The sequence below is a fragment of the Oryctolagus cuniculus genome, chromosome 8, assembly GCF_051225735.1.
Source record: "Oryctolagus cuniculus isolate XC-2025 breed Fujian yellow rabbit chromosome 8, ASM5122573v1, whole genome shotgun sequence".
In the NCBI taxonomy this organism is placed as follows: Eukaryota; Metazoa; Chordata; class Mammalia; order Lagomorpha; family Leporidae; genus Oryctolagus; species Oryctolagus cuniculus.
Window position 1 is genome coordinate 77828513 of NC_142874.1, and position 26634 is coordinate 77855146.

Consider the following 26634-nt stretch of genomic DNA (forward strand, 5'->3'; position numbering starts at 1 on the left):
CCGACGCTGTGGTGCAGCTGGTAATGCCCTGGCCTGAAGCGCCAGCATCCCACATGGTCGTCAGTTTGAGTCCCGGCTGCTCCTCTTCTGATCTAGCTCTCTGCTATGGCCTGGGATAGCAGTAGAAGATGGCCCAAATGCTTGGGCCCCTGCACCCACGTGACACCCGGAAGAAGCTCCTGGCTCCTGGCTTCGGATTGGCGTAGCTTCGGCTGTTGCAGCCATCTGGGGAGTGAACCAGCAGATGGAAGACCTCTTTCTCTGTCTCTACCTCTCACTGTAACACTGTCTTTCAAATAAATAAAATAAATCTTTAAAAAAATAGGGGAAGAGACTACCATCGTTTCTGTTTTAAAACATATTTTTAAAAATTGTAATTATAGGTTCCTTATGATTCTTTATGATGTATATGCAAATCTTTCAAAATTAAATAAGCCTTTTACCACTGTTAGTATCCAGGACTTTTTGACAGGCCTGGGATTCATTTCTTTGAAATATTAATCATTAGGGGAGATATTCTAGTTTTTTTTTTTTTTTAGGTTACATCTGGAGCATAATTTCAGTGAGCAACTCAGTCTATAATGATAAAGTATTTCCTGTAATATAAAGATGTTTATTTTTATTTTGAATAAAGCTAATTAGCTAACACATATTTTTACCCTAATCACCAAATAAATTTAGGATGAATAAAATGACAAATAATACTGTCAGAACCTCTTGAGGAATAATTATTATTATTATCTTGATAACATTTATCTAATGCTGTGTATCTACTAGTTTGGTATTTATTTTTGTCTTTGGAATACAAAGTTGGCTCTTCGTTGCAAGATGCTGACCACTGAATGATGTAAGCAGAGGAATATTGCCTCCTGTTATTTACAGGCCACACAGAGGAAACACAATGCTGTCGTCTAATTCTGATCAAGTTTCCTGCTAAGGCACCCTGGGAAGCAGCAGGTGATATCTCAATTGCTTGGGTCTTTGTCACCCATGTGGAAGACCTGGGATGGAGATCCAGGCTCTTGGCATCTGCTTGGCCTAGCCCTGACTTTGGTGGACATCTGAGAAATGAACAAGTGAATGAAAAATCCTATCTTTCAGTCTCTTGTTCTGTTGCTCTGTCTTCCAACTATGAGAAAACAAAATAAACACTTTTTTAAAAAAAATAATAAAAGGAAATCACATAGACACATCTTTTAACAATTTCCAGAAATTGAATGTCAGCTAAAATTCAGGCTGTGATGATAAAGTGGATATTAAATATTGCAAAAACTGGTGACAAGATTAAAAGGCATTATTCTGGTAAAAAGGTTTTTAACTGTCTTTCTCTATACTAGAACAGTAAGCCCCCTTCCTATTCTGCCATTTTTGGAACCTCTTTTGGTAAATGCCAATTTTCCTTATTCTTACTCCTCTCATTCAAAAATCCTGCAGAACCCAGAAACAGGTAGAAGAGATTAGATAACAGCAAGAATTTTTAAAAATAGGGGCAGGTGTTATACTGTGGTGGGTAAAATCAGCATCCCATATGGGCAATGTTTGTGTCTAGGATTCTCCACTTCTGAACCAGCTCTCAGCTCCTGGTAATGGCCTGGGAAAAGCAGTGGAGATGGACCAAGTGTTTGGGTCCATGCAGCTATGTGGGAGATTTGGATGAAGGTATAGGCTTTGGCCTGGCTCAGCTCTAGTTGTTGCAGCCAATAAATACATCTAAAAAAATCTTCACAACAGTTTCTATTTGTTTTGAGGATCATAATTTTGTGGTAAAATTTAAAGTTAGGGAGCACAGCCATAGGAAAAATTATCTCCCTGGCATTTATTTAAGAAGTCAGGCATGGATTTGGATAGTGCATATTATTTTAATTTTAATTATTAGCAATTTAGAAAATGCTGTTCTTTGTAGTATGTGTTGAAAATATTGAAAATTCTTTATAAATACAAAAACAGTCGTTTTTACCTTATTCTCAAATTAATTTATTTGGCAAGTAAACAAGGAAATTTAACACCTACTCTGTAGAGGCCTGCTTTACAGCGCAGCAGCATAAGCTGCGGTCATTGACGTCCGCATCCCATCCGGGCATCTACTGGAGTCCCAGATGCCCCATTTCCAATCCAGCTCCCTGCTAATCAGCCTGGGAAAGAAGCAGCAGATGCTCAGTTCTGACACCTGACATCCACGTGGGAGATCTAGATGGTGTTCCTGGCTCTGGCTTTGGCCTGGCCCAGCCTTGGCTGTTTTGGTCATTTTGGGACTGAACCAAGAGGTAGAATATATCTTTTTCTCTATCTCTTTCTCTCTTTATCTGTAACCCTGCCTTTCAAACAAGTAAATTTGTATCAATCAATGAATCAATCAATAAAGCCTGCTATGTAGACATATGCACTCTTGATGCTACTCATAAAGGAATGGTTTTCTTTTTGCATAAGACAAAAATAAACTTTATGAATTCTAACTGTAGTTTCATACAGAATAGACCTAGGTAGAAATCAGTACTCATTAAAATTCTGTTTAAATAAAAACAAGAACAAGACAAAACGTCAAAACCTGAAACATCAGTTACATAACCAGGCAACCAGATTTAGAAGAAATGCAACACTACTGATATCTACAAGTTAAATTCTGGACGATTTTATTTTATTTTATTTGCTTTTTAGAAGATTTATTTATTTATTTATTTATTTGAAAGGCAGAGTTACAGAGAGGCAGAGAGAGAGAGAGAGAGAGAGAGAGGTTATCTATCCACTGGTTCACTCCACAAATGGCTGCAACGGCTGGAGCTGTGCCAATCTGAAGCCAGGAGCCAGGAGCTTCCTCCGGGTCTCTCATGTGGGTGCAGGGGCCCAAGCATTTGGGCCATCTTCTACTGCTATCCCAGGCCATAGCAGAGAGCTGGATTGGAAGCGGAGCAGCTGGAACTCGAATCAGTGCCCATATGGGATGCTGGTACTGAGGCGGCGGCTTTTACCCACTACACCACAGCGCTGGCTCCTTCTGTATTAAATTTAGAGCAAACTGTATTAAGTTCAAGTTTGTGAAGAAATGGTATGTTTTAGAGTTTGAGTTCTCTTCATTCAGAGAAAACCATCTATGTCATGAAGATTTCTCTAATTTAATTCCTTTACATTATTATGCAGATCACTAAAACTTCAAATCAGTCATTTCTATTAGAAATGGCAACTGGTTATAGTGCGAAATTTAAATCTCAAATAAAACAGTTTCTGTCTATCAAGAAAATTCTAATATTTAGTCTCTGCACAGCATGTCCACGTGAATCAACAGATGACTTTTCAATTTATTTTACAGCTTGGACTAAGTCTGTAAGACTTGCTTTGAAAATATAACTTGTTGGGGCCAGTGTTTTCATGCAGCAGGTTAAGCTGTGGCCTGTGGTGCCTGCATCCCATATGGCTCCTGTTAGAGTCCTAGCAACTGTGCTTTCAATCCAGCTCCCTGCTGATGTGTCTGGGAAAGCAGATAGCCTAAGTCCCTGGGTCTCTGCGACCTCTGTGGGAGACCTAGAGGAGGTTCCTGGCACCTGGCTTTAGCACTGGCCATTACAGCCATCTGGTGAGCAAACCATTTGATGGAAAATCTCTTCCCATCTCTTCCTTGCTCTCTGTATCTCTGACTTTCAAAGTAAATAAATATTTGAAAAAGAAAAATGAAAATTTAGGAAATATAACTTGCTCATTTTAGACTTATTAAAGCACCTTATGGGCAGGAGTTTGGACTAGTGGTAAGAAGGTGGCATCCTGTATTGCAGTGGCTGAGTTCTGTAATTACTTCCAGCTCTTGACTCCAGCTTCCTGTTATTGCAGCTTCCTGTTATTGCAGCCTTAGGAGAAGCAATGATGGTTCAGGTACTTTGGTTCCTTCCACCCACATGAGTGACCTCGATCAAGTTCCCAGCTCCTGGCTTCAGCCTCAGCCCAGACCCATTCTTTTGAGTATTTGGGAAGTAAATCAGAAGATGAAATCTCTCTCTTTCTGTCTCTCTCCCTCTCAAATAAATAATATAGATAGATAGATAGATAGCTAAATATAGAATTTATATAATTATAATATGTAAATATACATAATATATAGTTATAATATATTTATATATTAGTATATTATGTAACAAATATATTAAATATATAATCTTTAAACAAGCAAATATCATAAAGGCATCAAATCTAACATATTTCCTCTATTTTTTTCTCCTCATAATATATGCTTGATATTGTGGTATATGTATAGCTTTTGAAATTGTAAAGTATTTGCTTGTTTTTAGATTATATCGTTTGAATTTTTCAAAAATTTCCTTGGGTTTTTTGTCATATCTATACCTCTGGAGGATATCATCATCTGAGCATTATGTGTTAGAAGAGACATTGAGTTCACGAAATGACTCAGTCACATGACGACCCCAATGCTACGATTAATGAATGATCTATCCTCACACTCTTGGAACTTTAAATTATTTTCCAACTTAAAGAAGACTCCAGTGTGCATTACCTGAAAAAGTGTGTACAGTATCTCAGCAGACCTCAATACAGGTGGGATTGGCTTTGATGGGTAAAGGCAGATGGATGATAATTAGGCATTTTCCAAATGTGGCCAGTAGTGCTTGGAGACATGGGGACATGAGAGTAGTATTTGTTTTCCTCATAATTAAGTATCTCTACTTTCATCCACTCTATGCAGTTGCTAACCCTTTTCTGTTTCCTCAGAAAATAATTAGCATGAGCATCCTAATTTCTCCCTGCAGCTTTTCTTTCTCAAACTGAGTCTAGCAGCAGTCTTCATGTCGAGGGCGCTGCAGCAATCAGAGGACCTCCTTTCTCACCGTGATCTTTGAAATATGAGCATCATTAAGGTGAGCAGAAACGTATGGACAGTCACCCCCGACACTGGTGACTTCCTGTCACCTAAATGATATCTCCTGCGTATTTCTCCTTTATTCATTCTTTCTAGTTTTCCATTGCTAAAACTATATTTATTGAGACAAGCAACAAGATCCTGTGTGCTTGTGAGTTTTTTATGGAAATAAAATGATGCAGACATGTGTTGCTCTTTCCTAAATAACACAATAAAAAAAATCCACATTTTTAAATCATTTAGAATGTAAAAAGAAAACCTGTGGCTTCCTTTGTTGTCCACATCTCTACCTTCTTTAATTTCCTGAAGTATCACTGAAGGGTTATTAGTTACATCAGAATTAAGTCCATTATACCCAAGAGTCCATTAATTATCTTTCGCTTTATACATAATGATACAAAAGGTTAGATTTTGGTTGTTCTTGGCAGAATTATCCTGGTCTGCTGTGGTTCCCTTCTTCTTCCCATTTGCCCACATTTGTCAGAACCAGGGGAACACAGAAGAGCTTGAATTAGTCACTTTGAAGAGCGCTCATTTGAATAATTAAAATTAAATATTTAGCTATATCCAAAATTATAATTGAGGGGACAGAGAATTCCAGATGGCTGAATAGGGTACAACCAAGCTGCTCTGGAATATGAAAAGAAAAAAGGAAGGACTGCTTCCAGGAGGAAGAAATATCACTGCACCTATACAAACACAGCTGACTACGGTTAAGACAAACGAAAATACTCAGAGACTACACTCTGGGCTCACCTAGAACCAAAGCCAAAGCAACAAGCCCGTAGTCCGTGCATACCAGCTAAACCATGATCTCTTTTACAATAAGAGCTACTCCATAAAGAAGAAAGGATGAATACACACGAGGGGGAGATGTCAATGGAGTGACACAGCAGACATGTAAAAGCAAGATAACATGACATCTCCAAAAGAATTCCGGAATTAGATCTTGACTTGAAGGAAAGCTACGAAATAACAGATATAGAATTCAAAATAATGATTGCGAGGAAACTCAATGAGAATACAAGAAAATACAGAGAGACAAATTAAAGTATTGAGGAAATCAATGAATGATATGAATGAACATATTGCTAAAGAGATCAAACTCATTAAGAAGAACCAAATAGGAGCTGGTGCTCTGGCGTAGTGGGTTAAGCCGCTGCCTGCAGTGCTGGCATCCCATAGGGGTGCCAGGTTGAATCTTGGTGCTCCACTTTCAGTCCAGTTCTCTGCTATGGCCTGGAAAACAGTAGAATATGACCCGAGTCATTTGGCCCCTGAACCCGGATGGGAGACTTGGAGGAAGCTCCTGCCTTCTGGCTTTGGATTGGCACAGCTCCAGCCTTTCCAGCCATTTGGGGAGTGAACCAGTGGATAGAAGACCTCTCTCTCTCTCTCTCTGCCTTTTCCTCTCTGTAACTCTGCCTTTCAAATAAATAAAATAATTCCTAAAAAAATGTAAAATGATCCTAAAAGGTTTGAAAATCATTTTCAAATTAGCAGAAACAATGTAGTGTATGTTTTAACAAAAATGAATAGCTAATATAAAAGAAGAAAACGAACTGCTGACATCTCAAAAATAGTCTTTTATGTACTTTTGGGTTAAAATTAAATCAAAACTGAACATAAAAAATTTACAATTGACGTTTAGTAATTGTATATAATTCTTGGTTACAGTGTGCTGATTTGATGCATATATATAATGTGTAATGATCAAATTGGGATAGTTAGCATTTCTATCTTATTAAATATTTATATTTCTTGAACTGAGAACCTAAAATTCCTGTCTTTTGTTTTTTTTCTAAATGAATAACAAATTGTTTAAATGGTTTTTATCCCACTGTGCTGTAGAACACTAGAACTTTCTCCTCCTATCTGATTCTACTTTGATGTCTATTATCCAACTTTCCTCCATCCTTTCTCCCCTTTTCCTGCCTACCATCTTTGATCATTATTTTACTCTCAACTTCTGTGGAATCAATTATTTTGGCTCCTGCATATGAATGAGATTACATAGTATTTGTCTTTATATTTCTGGTTTATCTCACTTAACTTGATATCCTCCAGTTCTCTATGTGTCGCTACAAATGCAATATTTCATTGCTATTTATGCCTGAATAATATTCTGGAATGTACACATGCACCACATTTTATTTATCTATTCTTCTGTTCACAGACACCTTGGTGTATTTTATTTGGCTGTTGTGCTGGATTGGCTGTGTGTTGATTTTATTTGTGCTGCAATAAACCTGTGAGTACAGATGTATGACTCTGATGTACTGCTTCTGTTTCATTTAGATATATCCCAGATGTGGAATGGATGAATCACATGGTAGATTCATTTATAGATTTTTAAAGAAACTTCATAGTGTTATATAAAATATTTTGAGAACCTCCTCAGTGTTTGAATTAATTTACATTCTGATATGGCCTATAGGAGTCTCATTTCTGCACATTTTCCCCAGTATTTTTTAATTTTTGTCATCAGTTATAGTCATTCTAACTGGGGAAAATGATAAATAGTTAATTATAAATATTAAATGCTCATATCCATAGCTTAGAATTCTCCAGTATGTATCCAAATAACTTCCTACTCAGATGTTATATGAACTTCCCAGTGTCAGGAATTGTGCTCATCACTTTATAAGATTATAATTCTCGCATTTTAGTATTTTATTTGTTCAAGTACTATTGGTTGAACTCTGTAATTAACACACAATTATTCTTAGGTGTTTAAATTTTAACTGAAAAGTGATCCCTGTTATGAATTTGGAAAACATTATGCTGATTGAAATAAGCCAATCCCAAAAGGACAAATACCACATGTTCTCCCTGATAGGTGACAACTAACTGAGCACCAAAAGGGAAACCTGTTAAAGTGAAATGAACACTATGAGAAATGGTGACTTGATCAGACCTCGCCCTGACTGTTGATGAACAAATTAATATGTTATCCCTCTTAGTATCTTTTTGTTTGTTCTACTTAATACTTTTGGTTGAATACTGTAATCAATACACAATTCTTCTTAAGTGCTGAAACTTAACTGAAAAGTGATTGCTGTTAAATATAAGAGTGGGAACTAGAGAGGGAAGAGATGTGCAATTCGGGACATGCTCAAGCTGACTTACCTCAAACGGTAGAGTTAGAAACATACCAGGGGATTCCAATTCAATCCCATCAAGGTGGCATGTACCAATGCCATCTCACTAGTCCCAGTGATCAATTTCTGTTCACAATTGATCATAATGATAGGACTAAGAACCAAAAGGATCACATAAACAAGAATAGTGTCTGCAAATACTAGCTGATAGAATAAAAAAGGGAGAGAACGATCCAAGATGGGAAGTGAGATACACAGCAGACCCATAGAATGACAGATGTCCTATACAGCACTCTGGCCTCAGAATCAGCCCTTAAGGCATGTGGATCAGGCTGAAAAGCCCATGAGAGTATTTTAGGCATGGAAAGCCAAGATACTCTGGGAAAAAAAAAAAAAGACCTAAATGAAAGATCTCTTTGAGTGAGATCCCAGTGGAAAGAACGGGTCATCAAAGAAGGAGGTACCTTTCTCTGAAGGGAGGAGAGAACCTCCACTTTGACCATGGCCTTGTCTAAATATGATCAGAGTTGGTGAACTCAGGGGGCTTCCATAGCCTTGGCAGCTCATGACAAGAGCCTAGGGTGATTACTGAGGCTACAAACAAGAGTGTCAATTTGTTAAGTCAACAACAGGAGTCACTGTGCACTTACTCCTCATGTAGGATCTCTGTCCTTAGTGTGCTGTACATTGTGATTTAATGCTATATCTAGTACTCAAACAGTATTTTTCACCTTATGTTGCTGTGTGGGAGCAAACTGTTGAAATCTTTACTTAATGTATGCTAAACTGATCTTCTGTATATAAAGAGAATTGAAAACAAATCTTGATGTGATTGGAAGGGAAGAGGGAGTGGGAAAGGGGAGGGTTGCGGGTGGGAGGGACGTTATGGGGGGGAAGCCATTGTAATCCATAAGCTGTACTTTGGAAATTTATATTCATTAAAAAAATAATAAAAAATAAAGATCAAGGAAAAAAATTATAATTCTCATAAATAACAGCATATGGCACTCATTGTTAGCCCCATTTTACAGATAAGATAAATGGCACATAGAAACACACATAACTTTCTGCAGGTTAAAAGAAGGGAAAAGTGTAAATTCAAGTCCAGTTTGAACAACTCCGAGCCATCTGTGATTTATATGACATACGGTTTAGAAATAAGTTTGTAATTGAGAATTCATTGTGACTTCATTTAAATTTTTAATTAATTCTACAACTCTGGAAAATGAAATACTACTCATCCTTAGTAGCTTGGAAAAAAAAAAAAAAAACATAAATCTAAAAGCCTCCAAATTAGAAACAGCAGTTTCTTGCCATTCCGCTTCCTTAGCAATTCATCACCTTCTAAACAATTACAACAGAAAATCAATTTCCCAAAATACCAGCCAAAGGCTCAGACTGAAATGGGGTCAAGTCTGTTCTTCAAAAGTGTAACTTGACCATCTTTAAGCTAGTTCTCCAGAAACATAAGTGACTTTATACCTCTTTGAATTTAATAAAATAGAACATGAAAATAACTCCACAAAGTGCCTACAACTTGGTGTGTGTTCAACAAAGGGCAACCATTATTTTATTCTCCTATCTATATATTTCTAAAAAAATACACATACCTCCCACAATTTAAGAATAAAAATTAGGTAAGCGAAACATACCAAAAAGTCTTATAAATTCAATTGTGGCTGGTGCTGTAGCGCAGCGGGTTAATGGCCTGGCCTGAGCCCTGGCATCCCATATGGGTGCCAGTTCGAGACCCAGCTGCTCCTCTTCCAATCTAGCTCTTTGCTATGGGCTGGGAAAGCAGTAGAAGATCGCCCAAGTCCTAGGGCCCCTGCACCCACGTGGGAGACCTGGAAGAAGCTCCTGGCTCCTGGCTCTGGATCAGCTTAGCTCTGGCCGTTGTGGCCAATTGGGGAGTAAACCATTGGATGGAAAATATCTCTCTCTCTCTCTGCCTCTCCTCTCTCTTTGTAACTCTGACTTTCAAATAAATAAAAAAAAGATAAATTAAATTAGCTATTTTATTAGTTCCTGTTAAATGGGTAAGATAATCAATAGAAAAATATTTATCTTTTACTTCCAAGCTTTGTAATATCTAATTTTACAGATTTCATGTTATTATTATAATTTGGTAATAATTCTCAGTGCAGTATGGGTTGTTTTTTTTTTTTTTTATTCTTAAACAACAATCTGAGAAGGAAAGACCTTCTCAGCATTGGCTGCCACATTGCTCCTGTGGTTCATGTTCTCTTGCAAACAGCAAAAACATTTGAACTCCGAGCTCTAGAAATTACCAGGAAATGACTGATAGCATATTTCTTAGAGGACAAGGAGAGATTGATTTTTTTTTATTTATTTGACAGGTAGAGTTAGACAGTGAGAGAGAGAGACAGAGAGAAAGGTCTTCCTTCTGTTGGTTCACCCCTGAAATGGCTGCCACGGCTGGAGCTACAGCGATCCGAAGCCAGGAGCCAGGTGCTTCCTCTTGGTCTCCCATGGGGTGCAGGGCCCAAGCACTTGGACCATCCTCCACTGCCCTCCCGGGCCACAGCAGAGAGCTGGACTAGAACCTGGCGCCCACATGGGATGCCGGTGCCGCAGGCGGAGGATTAACCAAGTGAGCCACAGCGCCCGCCCAAGATTGATGTTTATCATGAGTGAATGACAAGCAAACAGGGACTTCATTTTTATTGTACTTCAAACTGAACAGAAAATCTCAATTGCCATGTTTCCTGGGTAAATTTAAATAGTCCAGGGTTTGTCTGCATGGTTCTTCCCATAATTCCCCACTTCCTGTCCACATAAATCATTCTTCAAGCACTATACTCCTTACATGAAAGATAATTCTATTTACTGCCCTTTTGCACACATAATGAATGGAAAGACATCGAAGTAATTACTCTGTGATTAGGCAAGGACTAAGATATCGTGAATAAACCTCTATTCATTAATATCTTATGGTGCCCCATGCTGTGACTTTAGTAGTTCTATGTTTATACTCTTGAATGCTATGAACTCATGAACATCTGCAAAATGATCCCACATGCAGGGAACTTTAAGATAGGTCATCAAGAGGCCATATTTGTTATATTGTGAATAATTTTACTTCAAAGTCAAAATAACCTGTAGTGAAGTGTATGCAATAACAAGAGAAATTGAAAGCAACACCAATTATCTTAAAGATGTTTCACTTATTTTATATTTAAGCATCTTTACTAAAACATAATTGATATTACAGAGAGCTCTTGAACATGAGCAATTTGATACATTTGGAAATATAAAAATATCCACAATTCCATCAAGCCAATCAATACACCACAAATTCCTCAGCTCCCCAAATTTTCCTGAGCCTCTCCCCCATGATATTTGCCCTCTTCATAAACATTTAAGTAAACAATACTTTTTTTTTTTTTTTGACAAGCAGAGCTAGACAGTGAGAGAGAGAGACAGAGAGATAGGTCTTCCTTCTGTTGGTTCACCCCACAATGGTCACTGCGGCTGGTGCTCTGCAGCCAGGCGCTTCTCCTGGTCTCCCATGGGGTGCAGGGCCCAAGCACTTGGGCCATCCTCCACTGCACTCCCGGGCCACAGCAGAGAGCTGGCCTGGAAGAGGGGCAACCGGGACAGAATCCGGCACCCCGACTGGGACTAGAACCCGGTGTGCCGGCGCCGCTAGGCGGAGGATTAGCCTATTGAGCTGTGGTGCTGGCCTGATAATTCTTATAAGTTGAGTCATGTAGTATTTATTTTTCTCTTGCCAAAATCATATGAAACTAGAAATCAGTAAAATTAGGAAAATCAGATAATTCAGATATGTGGTTACTAAACATACATTCCTAAATAACCAATGACCAAAGAAAACTCAAAAGTAGAAATATAGAAATGTAGGAAATTAGAAAAATAGTTTGAGTGATACAAATGAAAACAAAATACAACATGTCAAAACCTATAGGATGCAGCAAATGCAGAAGTGGGAGAAAAGCTTATCGCAATAAACACCTAAATGGGAAAAAAAAAAAAAAAAAAGATCTCAGAGAAACACTAACGTTTGCTGAGGAGCAACTGTGACTAAGCAGGAACAAAGAGTGTAAACCAAGCGCTTCCTACACAGAGACTGGCCCATCTCTCTCAAGGCTTTGGCTGCTAGTTATTCTCAGTCAGTATGGCTAGTGGATTCTTCTGCCAGATGTCTTCACCTTGTTTCCTTGAAAGTTGGGCATACCCTTATGATTGGTGTGTGGGATACTGAGAGCTGTTCAGTCGTCACAAGGAAAAAACATGATGTCAACGTTAACACTCATGGGAATCTGAGAGCTCAGGGTATGCCCCATTCTAATGATTCACATTTGCACCTGCCATGTTCTCAAAAGTGGCAAAGCCTCTCTACATGACCATTTGATAAGTTCCTTCATTCTCCATTTTCAAGCAAATCATCCTTTTTGTTCCATTCTTGCATGTCCCACCATGCCCACTTATAGCAAGAATTTTGCTGGGTCACTAGAGCTAGAATTCTCCCACCAATGGCACTAGACCCAGCAAGCAAGTTTTTATCATTCCTATTGAATATAGTAAGAGATCTTCTTTAAACAAAATTTCATGCATCACTCTATGGATGGCATTCTTATTGTTATTTTTACTACTGGAAGATCAGATATGCTTTCAGAACGGAATTTTAAAGCATAGTATTTTTGTGATATTTCAGTATCACTTTACTTGGTGCAAGAAATTGAAGGAAATAAGCACTCAGTGAAGGCCTCATATGATTTCCAATTCAACCTTCCACAATCTCAAAATGGAAATGCTAATGTTTGTTTAAATATGTTATCAAAAATGTAAATATCATGGTTCATGTTACAGTAAATTCCAGACTAGCAAATGTGAACTCATTAATTCTAATATATATATATATATACATAATATATTGAATATATATTGGACAATATATATATTGTTCACATGTGCATTCTAACAGTATTAAATATAAGCAGCACTTGAATGATCTTTTTAAAATTGGATTAATTAATATGAAAAATAAAGAGACAGAAAAACAGAGAAGGTTCCCATCAGCTGGTTCACTCCTTATATGCATGCAGGAAGCTAACAGCTAGTAACTCAATCCAAATATATCACATGGGTGGCAGGGACCAATGATTTGAGTCATCACCCCTTCCTCCCAAGCACTTCCTGGCAAGGAGATGGATCTTGGGATAAAACTCAGGTACTCAAATGTGGGACACAGTCATTTTTTAAAAATTTTTGAAATATTTATTGTCAGATTAATTGTTCTTATGGTATTGGTAAATTTTAAAAGTAGTTCTATTCAAATTTTATTTTCAAAAATAAAAAAAAATTTCCCAAAAGATTGGTTTGACAGCCAATAAAAACCTCTTCATTTTATTTATTGATTAACAGGAGAAATTAACATAACCAGAATAACTAATCTTGATGCCCACTTATGATGTCTTGTCTTCATAATTAAGCCAAATGTCCTACCCCTGTAACAATATATATGTTCATTAAACCCTAGAAAGATCTCAATACAAATAGAAAAAAAAGCATGTGCGAACATAGAAAACTGTGCCATTTCATAATGAACCCACTTAAGAGTAGTTTTTAAAATTTCTTGTATGTCTATTTATTACATGTATATGACATAAATTAAAAATTATCAAAGGCAATAAGATGAAAAGTAGGTCTCTTTTATCCTTGACCTTCATTCTCCATTTCTAAATTTTCTTCTCCAGCAATGCCCATTGCAAATAGGCAGGCAGGAAGACAAATACACAGGTAGGTTAACAGACTATTCTGGTTCTGTGGCCTTTGATAAATTACACAATTTGTATATACTTAGTTTCCTAAGCTATAAAATATGTGGAAAAACCTAGAAATAGATACATATTTTTTATTGACAAATGGCATTTTGTATTCGTCATTATACTCTGCTTGATTTTGCTTTTCTTCCCAAAGATCTTGGACCTCATTCCATATTACTTATTTATTAGTGTCTTCATATTTTTTAAAAATGTTTAGCTTCTCTAGTATAATTGTACTATAATAAGTTTCATTCTAAAATTTAAGAGCATACTTTGATCAGTTCAGATATGAAATTGTCATCTTCAGAGAAAATAGTCAATAAATTAACTGCCTTTACAATAGAAGAGATGCTATCCATCCTAATATTTGCAGTAGATTTCCTTCCATAATTTTTCACATCTTCAAAATTAATGGATTTGTAATTCCACAATGTAGTAATGGAAAATATGAAGTTTCATATTTCATACACTAAAATACTTTTAGTTATTTATAGATGTATTCAATAAGATTTATTCAACAGGCCTGCTCTGGTTTCTAAAGTTAAAGCAATAAACTCAAATTATATGGATAACAAAATAGAGTTTTCATATAAGTATTGGAAAGAAAGCAATATACAAATACATTTTTATGAATAATACTTTAGGAGCCCTTTTAAATTAAAACATAATAACTTTTAAGAAAATAGAAGTATGATGAGTCTTCCTTAATCTGATACAATGTATATGTAAAAAAACCTAAAACAAACCTCATAACTAGTGGATTATACCTTAATAACTTTCATGTTGAAATCAAATCCTACCACCACCAATTTAATTCACCAGTGTATCAATGGTCTTAGTTACTGAAAAGAAGCATCTGATTTAATTAATGTTGGGAAGTTTGAAAATAGAGTCATGATCGCAAGAATTACTGTATATTTAGGGAATCATATGCGTATTTTAAATATTACAAATATATGGAATATGTGTATAGAAAAATATAAATCAATAAATGATTTTAATGGGTTCTCAGAATATAAAAACTATTTTATTTCTATCATTTTTCCAGTTCTATACTGCTGCCCAAAATGTCATAGCTTCTAGAAATGACTTTCTTTGGACCCATGGTTTTGTGATTTGATAATTCTGGTAGGCCTTTATTAAGGAATTCTTCCATTCTGTGTTACATAAACAAGTTTCTGTGGCATTCTGCAGGAGTCTGGCTAATCACAACATTCCAGATTGCTCCATTTATATGTCTGATGCCTTGGTGAAAGTGGCTGACATGCTAGGCCTACACATTGCCTCTCCAAGGATAGCCATAAAGAGTACATATCAACTCCAAACACTCAGACAGTATATCTAGAGAAAGGAAATACAAATTTCTCAGGCTGAAAATTTGCATAGAATAGTAAATTACCAAAAGCCATCCCAGGACCATAATGATTCAGATATGGCAATGACCCCATCTCTCCTCAAGATAACTGGTACTCAGGTTAAAGATGTAAAATAAACTCTGTTTTAAGTACTGTACACAGATATTCTGATTGATTTTTTACTCAGAAAATTAACTTTATAGATAGGAAAATCAAGGCACACAGAAGTTAAGTAATACAGATTAGCCTTTAAAATTTTTTACTAGGGATATGGTTTTGTGGCTAAGATGCTCACACACCAAATTGAAGTATCTAGATTAGATTAAACTGGCTCCAACTTCTTGCTAATGCAGAGTTTGGCAGGCAGCAGTGATTGCTCAATTGTATTTCTGCCACCCATGTGGCAGACATGGATTGTGTTCCCAGCTCCTGGTTCTATACCCAGCCAAGACCCAGCTATTGTGAGCATTTGAGGAGGGGACCCAGTGGAAGGAAGCTCTCTCTTTCTATCTGTATCTCTGTCTTTCTGTCAAATGTTTTTGAAAGCATAATTCCTCATTAACAGCAAAAACAAGCAAAGAATTTGGAAGTACTACTTTAGACATGAAAAGTATGACATGTTGGTTCTATATAAGCAAATTTCAAAAGCACATGCTTTTGTAGCAGTATTAATTTACTACACAACATAGAAACAATCAGCATTAGTAAAATGATAATTTGTAAATAGCCACATAGTGCAAAAAATCCAGTTTATTTAAAGAGCCAATGAAGTAGAATGTAGACGAGAAAATAATCGTGCTACAAAAATCATAAATTATGCCACTGTTGGAATAGTGAATAGTGGTTGTGTATATGTCTGTGTGTGCATTTGTGTATGTGTATGTGTGTGGTATTTGTCTGATACAAAGAATTGTAGGGCAAAGAGAACATGCAGTTTTCTATCTGGGAAAACTTAATCAACTTGCATGACTGTCAATAGCTTTCCTAAGACAGGTATAATTTGTTGCATGTGATTAAATGTTTAGTTCCTGGCTTAAAAATGAAAATCAGCGTTGGACTGGCAAAAGCTGATTTTTTTTCTGATATGTAGCACTGAAAAAAACTGTTCCATAACTTTATTTTCAAGAAACAATGTGACTGGTTTATAACTTATGCCACTTTTACTCTTGGTAAATTGGGTTTGGGGGAAAGGGAGCAGAGAAGAACAAAGGTTTTATTTGCTGGGATGTATAATTCATGGTTAATAAACTGTAACACACAGTCAGTGATATGGTAGTTTAAGGAGAACAGAGGCAAAGAAGCATTTCTTTTCCCCATCACATGTACTTAATTGGCACAGCTCTGCCTCTGGAGGACAAGAAATAATGAAGCTGCCGCAGCCCTGGAATCTGAATTCCTATGAAACTGTTTAGGAGAAAAACAAAACAAAACAAAGCTGCATATGTCTTTTTATTTTATTTTATTTTATTTATTTATTTATTTATTTTGACAGGCAGAGTGGACAGTGAGAGAGAGAGACAGAGAGAAAGGTCTTCCTTTGCCGTTGGTTCACCCTCCAATGGCCACCGCGGTCGGCGCGCTGCGGCCAGCACACCGCGCTGATCCGATGGCAGGAGCCAGGTACTTCTCCTGGTCTCCCATGGGGTGCAGGGCCCAAGCACTTGGGCCATCCTCCGCTGCACTCCCTGACCATAGCAGAGAGCTGGCCTGGAAGAGGGGCAACCGGGACAGAATCCAGCGCCCCAACTGGGACTAGAACCCGGTGTGCCGGCGCCACAAGGCGGGGGATTAGCCTAGTGAGCCGCGGCACCGGGCCGCTGCATATGTCTTAAAAGGAGAGGTTCTCCTGTTTCATGTGAAACATTTATAGAAATTATACATAAATTAATTTACACCTGTTAAAGAAAACAGAATGTTTATATAACTGTATTTTTATATTTGTAGATGTACACACACATTAGAAAACAAGGCCAAGTTTTGTTAAGCACACAATACATTGATGAAGAGAGCTATTTGTACATGGTATGCACATAAAATGGGCCTGTATACACATTCAAAACATTCCGTGGGATGAGCACATTTTGTAAGTGGGAGAGATGGTTAAGCAAACATTGGAAGACACACATTTATTCAGCTTCCTTCTGAACTACCAGGCAGGCTTTATTACCTCCATTTCATATATGAGACGACTATGGTTTGAAGGATTGCAACACTTGCACATGTTTTGACTTGTTGTAGGCTGTGTCTGATATTTCAGTGTTGATTGGCTAAAATACAAATTCCATTCTATTTTCTATTTGTATCCCCTCGCTTACAGTAAGATAGAGCTAGTTCTTGTGCCAGTATGCAATAGTAGATACAGATCCTTGCTAATATGCCTGGGAATGCAGCTCAGAATACGGCCTGAGTACTTGGGTTTCTACCATCCATGTGGGTGACCAGGTTGAAGTTTCTAGCTCCTTGCTTCAGCATGATCCATAGTTGGCTGCTGGAGTCATTTGGAAAGTGAACCAAGAGAGGAAAAATCTCCTTGTCTTTCCCTCTATATCTCTGTCACTCTGTCTTTTAAAGAAATACTTTAAAAAAAAGAAAACATATCTTTCAAAAAACAATTCTTGGAATCATTAATTTTTTTCTATTATCTGAAAAGCAGAGAAAGAATAAGTGAGAGAGAAGAGGAGGGAGGGAAGGGAGGGTATTATGAGGGAGAGAGAGAGAGAGAGAAAGAGAGAGAGAGAATGAATCTATTTAGTTGATTCATTCCCCAAATCTCATGACAGCCAGAGCTTTGCTAGGCTGAAGCCAAGAGCTGGGAACTCCATCATGGACTACCACATGGGTGGCAGGGGTTCAACCACTTCATCCATCACCTGCTACCCCACCAGGATGCAACTGAGAGCAGAGCCAGAACTTGGAACCCAAGCATTCAAATTTGAGATGTGGGCATCCTATGTTATTTTTTAACAGCTGTGTGAGATGTGTGCCCTGATTTTTGGATTCTGAGTGATTTGGTTAAAGGGTATATTAAGCCTTAACCATTGAGTGTTAATCAGTTCTACAAATGAGGTTGAACTGGGGGTAGCTTCATTATTCTCCAATTAACTATTACTAGTACATATCATGTGTTAACTTTTTATTTCTTACTGTGTATTTATGAGATTTTATAACATAGTGCTTTTTTATATTTTCAAAGATTTATGTATTTGCTTGAAAGGCAAAGTTACAGAGAGGTAGAGGCAGAGAGAGGAAGAGAGAAAGAGAGATCTTCTATCCACTGGTTCACTTCCCAGATGTATGCAACGGCTGGAGCTGCGCTGATCCGAAGCCAGGAGCCAGGAGCCAGGAGCCAGGAGTTTTACCTACGACACCACAGCACTGGCCCCTTCACAGTGCTTTAAATATTGTCAACAAGCCAATGAAAGCTCCATTTACATCTTGAACTTTGATTCTTCATGAATTGTAGGTTATTTATTCACTACATACATTTCATTTTTATGTTGAAAATCCATTTCAGGGGCTGGTGCCGTGGCATAGTGGGTAAAGCTGCCGCCTGTGGTGCAACATCCCATATTCGAGCCAGTTTGAGTCCCAGCTACTCCACTTCCAATCCAGCTCTCTGCTATGGCCTGGGAAACCAGTAGAAGATGGTCCAAGTCCTTGGGCCCCTGGACACACTTGGGAGATGCAGAAGAAGCTCCTGTCTCCTAGTTTTGGATTGGCTCAGTTCTGGCTGTTGCAACCATTTGTGGAGTGAACCAGTGGACAGAAGACCTCTGTCTTTCTCTCTGCCTCTGCTTTTCTGTAACACTGACTTTCAACTAAATAAAAAAAATCTTTTTTTAAAAAAGAAAATCCATTTCAAACTAACCATGTCCATGTTGATAATTCTTTCTTAATAATATATAACACATATGATATATTAGATTTGTGATCCTTAGAACAGAATTATGAGAGAGTTTCTATTAGAATTCTCATTTTGAACATGAGGAAATATGAATTCAGAGATTACTACACATGCCTACATTTCGTAAGAGGTAGTGACGGGATGCAAACCCAATCTGTCCTCAGAATCTATCCCATCAATCATGAAGCCAGAAGCAACATCTCTTTCTCCATAATTCATCTCAAAGTGGGTCACTTTTCCATCTTCACATCTCCAAGTGCCACTACCTTTTGCCTACCTATGCATTTGCAGTCAGGTTTCCAATAGTTCTCTCAAATTTTTATGTCAATAATACATTTTTGTTGTGTTGTTCTGTTCACAGTAATAAACTAACCACATGCTAAGCATTATTCTAAACAATTTTAATGTATTATTTCCTTTAACCCTTGAGGTCATTGATGAGATAGATTTTATGATTCTCATTTCACATGTGAAAACTAAGACACAGAATTTCATAAAGACACTCATGGCCAGAAAGTGCTGAAGAAAGAAGCATACCTCATCTGTCTTTGAAATCCATGCTCTGAAAACCACCACAGTAGTATACGTAGGGTCTTCAAAATGTTCATGAATAATGTATACTATGAAAAAGCTATGTATAACGGGCCACCGTAAGCAATGCCAATATCACAAACTCCAGTTCAAGTGCTGACTGCTTCACTTCTGATCCAGCTTTGTGAGGACGTTCCTGGAAAACCAGTGTAAGATGGCTTAATTGGGTCTCTTCCAGCAAAGTGAGAAACCCAGATGGAGTTCTGGGCTCTAGGCTTCAACCTGACCCAATCCCAGCTATTGTGGCCATTTGCGGAGTGAACCAGTGAATGGAAGAGCTCTCCTTTTCTATGTCTTTCTCCTTCTCTTTTTCACTTTCACTCTGTCTCTCTGTCACTGAGCTCCAGTGGCACTGGTCTTCCTTCTCTCTCAACCACACCATGCTTTTTTGCCTTTGGGTCTGTCCAACTGGGTATTCAACTGGCAGACTTTTTCCATCATACAGGTGTCATCTCCAATGTTACAGCATAGTCTGTCCCCTAGGCCCTTTACTAAAACCACAATCTACCTCAGGTACACCCCACAATCCTCTATCCTAAGTGTGGAATATATACTTAAAAAAATTTTTTTGAGTTGATTTTCTGATTCTTCTTAGCAAAAAGGAAGGGTGGAAGAGTAAGCACAATTTAATAAAACTATGCATGGATTTCAAAATTTTTCCACAAAAATAAACTTTAAAAATATTTGACAGGCAAGAGAGATAGAGGGTTCCCATCTACTGGTTTCTTCCCAAATGCAGTCAACAGCCAGGGCTGGGCCAGGATGAAGCTGGGGCTTAATTTGGGTCTATCTTATGACTGGCGTGGATAAAAGTATTTGATCCATCACATGCTACATACCAGGGTGTACAAGGCAGGAATCTGGATCATACTCAGAGCCAGAATGTGGCTGAGGGCCTCTGATATGTGATTGGACCATGCTTCTTAACTGCTAAACAAAACCTCTGCATCTAAATTATATTTTCATTCCATATCTTCACAAACTATCTGAAGTACCTCCGAATATATTCCTTTTCTTCTTAATCTTCCTACCACCCTATGTTTATCTGTCAATCAAGCCAAATGCTGAGATTTATCTGTGTTTTGCCTCCTTTGAGAATTTTACTTCTTCCCAGCATATAAGCATTATTAAGCAGATTTCCTCAGAATATTTCAACCACATAGGAAAATTCATGAAAAAATTTTCTGTAAAAATGGAATTAAATGATAAATGGGGGGCAAGGTTCTGGTGCAATGGGTAAAGCCACCATAGTGAGATGTAGGGATCTCATATGAGCAATAAGAATCCTAGTTGCTCCACTGTTGATCCAACTCCTTCTAATGGCCTGAGAAACCAGTGGAAGATGTTCCAAGTAGTTGGGCCCTTACCACCCAAGTGGGAAACCAGGATGGAGTTCCAGATTCCTGGCTACTGAATGGTTCAGCCCTGGCTACTGTGTCCATTTGGAGAGTGAATTAGGGATGTAATATCTCTCTCTCTCTCTCTCTCTTTCTCTCTTCCTCTCTTTCTCTCTTTCTCTCTCCATCCTTCTCTCCTTCCCTCCATCCCCCTCTCTCTAAAAACTGCCAAAAGAGGGACCTGTGTAGTGGGTAAAGCTGATGCCTGAGATCCTAGCATCCCATACGGTTGCCATTTAGGGTCTTGGCTATTTCACTTCTGATTCAGCTCCCAGCTTATGTGCCTGAGAAAGCAGTACAAGATGGCCCAAGTGCTTGAGCCCCTGCACCCAGATGGGAGAACTGGAGGAAGCTCTTGGATCCTGTGTTCATCATGGCCTGGCTATTGTGTCCATTTGGAGAGTGAACTGGGGAATATCTCTCTTTCTCTCTCTCTCTCTCTCTCTCTCTCTTTCTTTGTAACTCTGCCTTTCAAATAAATAAATAAATAAATCATTTTAAAAAGATACATTTATTTTGATGCTACAAACTTTTGAAATCCATGCATAGTTTCTTTTAATAATACTTTTTTTTACTGTTTTAAACACCCTTTTTTATTTGAAAGGCAGAGTTACAGAGAAAGATGGAGAGACACAGAGAGATTTTCTATTAGTTCAGTCTCCGAATGGCTACAATTGCCAGGGCTTGGCCAGGTGGAAGCCAGGAGCTTCTTCCAGATCTCCCAAATGGGTGGAAGGGGCCCAAGCACTTGGGTCATCTTCCACTGCTTTCCCAGGTGCATTTGCAGGGAGCTGGATTGGAAGTGGAGCAGCCAGGACAGGAATCAACACCCATATGGGATGCCAGCATTTTAGGCAGCAGCTTAATGTGCCATACCACAATGCCGGCCACCATAATACATATTTGCATAAACATTTTAAAGATATTATATATATATATATATTAAAAATTGCACCTGACTGGGGTTGTGGTGCAGTTGTTTAAACTACTGCCTGTGATGGCAACATCCCATTAGAGGGTTGGTTCTATTGTCTACTACTCCACTTTCAATCCAGTTCCATACTAATGCACCTGGGAAGCCAGCAGAAGTTGGCCCAAGTCCTTGTGCCCTCACACGCATGTGAGAATGGGATGAAGTTCCTGGTTCCTGGTTATGACTTGGCTCAACCTGACCATTGCAACTATTTGGGGAGTGAATAAGGGAATGGAAGATTCTCTTTCTCTCTCTTTCTTTGTCTTTCCCTTCCTATGTAACTCTGCCTTTCAAAATAAGTAAATAAATCTTTTAAAAGTTGCACCAAAATAAACTTAGCTTTTAGTCACAATTTGCTTTCCAGAAACATTTTGAAATACCCATATCTGAAATCAGATTCCTTCTCAGCTTCTTTACTATTTTCCTCCATTCCACTATTTCTAAGCTCTTGTCTCTCACCTTTGACATATCCTCAGGTCTATTTCCCTACAGTAGTCATTATGAAAATTTCAAAACTCAAATAAAGCTGTATATTACTTTATTCTCAGAATACTGTCTGCTGAAATTATAATAAAATTCATACTTCATTGTATAGCCTACTAGGTTCCAACTGTCTGATCTCTGCCTGTCTTTGTGATACAAACTTAATCCAAGCTCTGTTGTACCCACTGTGCTCAGGTGGCACTGGCCTTTCTTTTCTTGCTTAACCACGTCAAGCTTGTTCCTCCTTGAGTCTGCTCATCTGCGGATTCACATGGCAGGCTTTTTCCATCTTAAAAGCAGTTTGTGCTCCATCCCCACTCCTTTAGCACTCTGCCTCAGGTATACCCTGCCATCCTTTAATCCCACATATGTTTTTTTTTTTAAAGTATGAGTTGATTTTCTGATTTTTCTCACTTAAAAGGAAAAGGAAGGGTTGATAAGTGCAGAGAACTTGCCTCTGTTTCCCATTGTTCCTGAAACTTCCTGGCACCCAGTATGCACTTAAATATTATTTGAATAGATGTATGATAAAAACACAGCTGGCATTGTGGAACAAAGGTCAAGCCACTGCTTGGGACAATGGTAACCCTTGTCAGAGTGCCCTGGCCCCATTGTTTCTGATCAAGTTTCCTGCTATTGCACTTGGAACAGCAGCAGATGAGTGTCCAAGTACTTGGGTCTCTGCTACACATGTGGAGACCCAGATGCAGTCTCTGGCTCCTGATTCTGGCTTGGTCCAGCCCTGGCTTTTGTGGGCATCTGACAATTGAATCCGCAGACGGAAGAGATCTCTCTCTTTCTAGATTTCTTCTGTGATTCAAATACATACATTTATATTTTTAAAGATTTATTTATTTATCTGAAAGTCAGAGTTACACAGAGAGAGAGAGAGGCAGGGAGAGGTCTTCCATTTGCTGGTTCATTCCCCAACTGGCCACAATGGCTGGAGCTGCGCTGATCTTAAGCCAGGAACCAGGAGCGTCTTCCGGGTCTCCCATGTGGGAGCAGGGGCCCAAGGACTTGGGTGATCTTTTACTGCTTTCCCAGGCCATAGCTGAGAGCTGGATTAGAAGTGGAGCAGCCAAGTCTTGAACCGGCAACCATATGGGATGGCAGCGCATCAGGCCAGATTGTTAACCCACTGCGCCACAGTGCCAGCCCCTCAAATACATACATTTAAAAAAATAATTCTGGAATTATACTTCAGAAATTTTAGCAAACTCATTCTGCTCATTTGAGTACTTCATAAACATATATTAGATTATGCTATCCTGTTCACAAATTATTATAAGTAATATATTATTGAGGTCTTGCTGTATATTCTCACATACTGTATTTAACTTATGAAGCCCATGTTCTCATTTTACAAAAAGAAAACTAAAGTTCAGGGTGGTTAAAGAACATGCTCAGAAATGCAAATTAAAAAAACAGTATTTAACTTTTTATCTCATTTTAAATCTCAAGCTCTTTCTAACTGATCTAGTTGCATATTTGATGAGGGTAAATAGTAGTGATAATCTAAAAGAATAAATTATAAAGGTAATTATAAAAATAAAAATTAAAAATTCTTCAGAATATACATGTGAAAGCTATGATTAACAATTGAGTTCCATAAGTGTACAAGCCTCTTAGTACATACAGTATTACTTGTAAAAGAGTTGATCTTATTTTTGAAGTCCCTCCAATAATTGTAGAAAGCTGTGAGAAGAAAAGAAAGCACTTTTTAAATAGACTTTTGAGAAATAACATCTGCTCTGATGTAGCTTTCTACTGCAAAGGTAAATGCCTAGATGAGATCAATTTAAAGTGTATCTCAATATTTAAAAATTAGCACTTAATAATATCATTTTCATCTTTAAGAAATTTTTTTGAAATCCTGCCTTATTACATTATGAACTGTATTTACAGAGAGAGAGAGAGAGAGAGAGAGAGAGAGAGAGAGAGAAAGCTGAAGTTCAAGTGGGTTTTCTTCAAAAGCTAATAATTAAAAACACATGCTAAAATGCTTTGCCTCAAGTAGGAATCTCCAATATGAGGATAGACTTCTAGTCTTTCAAGCATCAAAAAATATGATTTGTAGTGATAAATCCATTGAAAAGACAATTACAGTTTCCTGTAGGCATGTTAAATGGTTATAAGGTTATAAGTGGTCATCCCTCTTGTCAATGCTGAAATATTTCAGAGAGACAAATAATTCAGAGAGGTAAAATATACTTTTCTGTCTATTTTGATTTCATTTAATTGAAATGATATCAAATAAGAAAACAAAATTCCTTATTTGGTCTAGTCTGAAATTGTCACGTGACTAACTTGAATAGAAACAAATTTGATGTGTTTATTTTGGAGTCCTGGTAGCAAATTAATACTGCACTTACCTGAAGTTAAAGTTGAAAAAGCTGAACGAAGCACCAGAGAAAATGTAATAAGCCAGGTAGGACAGAGCAAGCATTTCAGTAAACACTGTCATCAACATAGACTCTTTGGAAGCAAAATTCACAAACAACAGCAGTTTTATAGCATTCCCGGTAATTTCCTGTTTTCTAACTTGTTACTAAATTAGCCATACAACCCTGGGGCGTTAACAGAGCCCTACCCACTTAGGTACCACTCTGGGAAGACAGATGGTGACTAAACAAGCGCCACAGCTTTCCAAGGACTCGACTTTGAGAATATTTTGCACTTGAGAGCTTCTGATTAGTCATCAGGTGAACAAATATACAATGGCAAATCACCACAACATACAGAAACTTTCAAGAATATGTATTTAACAGAGGACCGCTTAAGGTTGTATTTTGTCTTTGTCTACATAAACTTATTTTAAGCAAGGAGACTGTCGGTATCAGGACTCTATCATTTCAAGCCAAGAAAAACTTGTCCTGATCGGATTCTGCATTTCAAGTCGCCCGGGGTTATTTTTCTTGGTGAAGGCTAACCCCAACATCTATCCTCATTACTTCGGGCTGCGGGCGTCCCGTGCATCCTAGTCCCCGCGGGTCCAGGTACTCAGTGGCTCCGAGAAAGCTCAGAGGACGCGCTGGGACTCTGGTGCTCATTCAGACTCTTAACTTGGACTCCGGGCCCCGCCCCGCTGCGCCCCCGCAGCCCTCACCTGGGTGGGCGCCACCACTTCCCATTCTTCCTCACCCGCATTCTCCTGGGGAAGGAAGGGAGCTAAAGATGTTTCCCTGCGCCAGCCTCCTGGCAAACGGAGGCGATGCCTGGGGTCTTACCTCGATCCAGCAGTCCAGAGAGCAGCTCTGGTAGGGTTAGTCGTTGCCTCCAGAAAAAGGCGGTCGCGTGCTTGGAGAAAGAGCAGGAGAGTCCCTGCGGAGCGGCAGGAGCGCTGCTGCTCCTGGAACATCAGGTGGGGCTCCGTCGCATTTATTCCCCATTCTTATGACAATGTGTGGGCACAGGCACCATTGATGCCGCGTGTCCTATACTATCATATTAACACAGTAGCCAGTTCTGCGATTCGGCCTCTGCTGTAATTAATCTATGATCTAATGTGCCCACTACTTTTCACTGCTTTCCTGGAGTCTCAGTTCCCTGAGTGCACACACAGGACAGACCAAAGGCTCCAACCAGAGAAGGACTGCAGTGGAGGCTGGCGCCCTTGCTGCCTATGGTGCTGAGTCAGCACCGACTTCCCCTGCTTGAAGGCAGGAACAGATTTGAGGCAGAGGGAGAGTCCTTTCCCTCCGCTCTCCTTTTCAGAAGAGTCACACGCCTCAGGGTCTGAAGCACAAATGCAAGGTCTGTGATTCAAGAAAGTCCGAGATCAAGGTGCTGGTGGATTATTGTTTCCTGAGAGCCACTTCCTCTTAGTGACTTCTTGCTGTGACCTCACATGGGCCTCTTACAAATAAAGGCACTAATCTCATTGATGAGGATTCTAAAGCCCACATGATCTAGTCACATCTCAGAGCCTCCTAGCATTATCACCTTGAACGTGAGTATCACATATGATTCCCTCTTGGTTGGCAGACATAAATGTTCAGACCACTGCAGAGTATTTAATTGACATTTTACATAATGCAGAACATATAAATATTTAATAAACATAAAATAATAATGGCGAACTGGGATATGCACATTGTAAGTGATCAGTTATTTCTCACTCTCAGTCCACTTGCTTCAGGTTGTGCTAACTCATTCC

At 38.5% G+C, this 26634-nt stretch overlaps 1 long non-coding RNA gene across 2 annotated transcripts in view; it reads right to left on the minus strand.

Annotated features, from left to right (window-relative positions):
- LOC138843382 (uncharacterized) overlaps positions 1–24963 on the minus strand; it is a 54515-nt gene extending 29552 nt beyond the window's left edge. The window contains exon 1 of one of the 2 annotated variants that reach the window (XR_016212033.1): positions 24851–24946. This is a non-coding gene — a long non-coding RNA (uncharacterized LOC138843382). Of the gene's footprint in view, positions 1–24850 lie in introns of both variants that reach the window. The other variant, XR_016212031.1, reaches the window with a different exon arrangement.
- Between the last annotated feature and the right edge of the window lie 1671 nt (positions 24964–26634).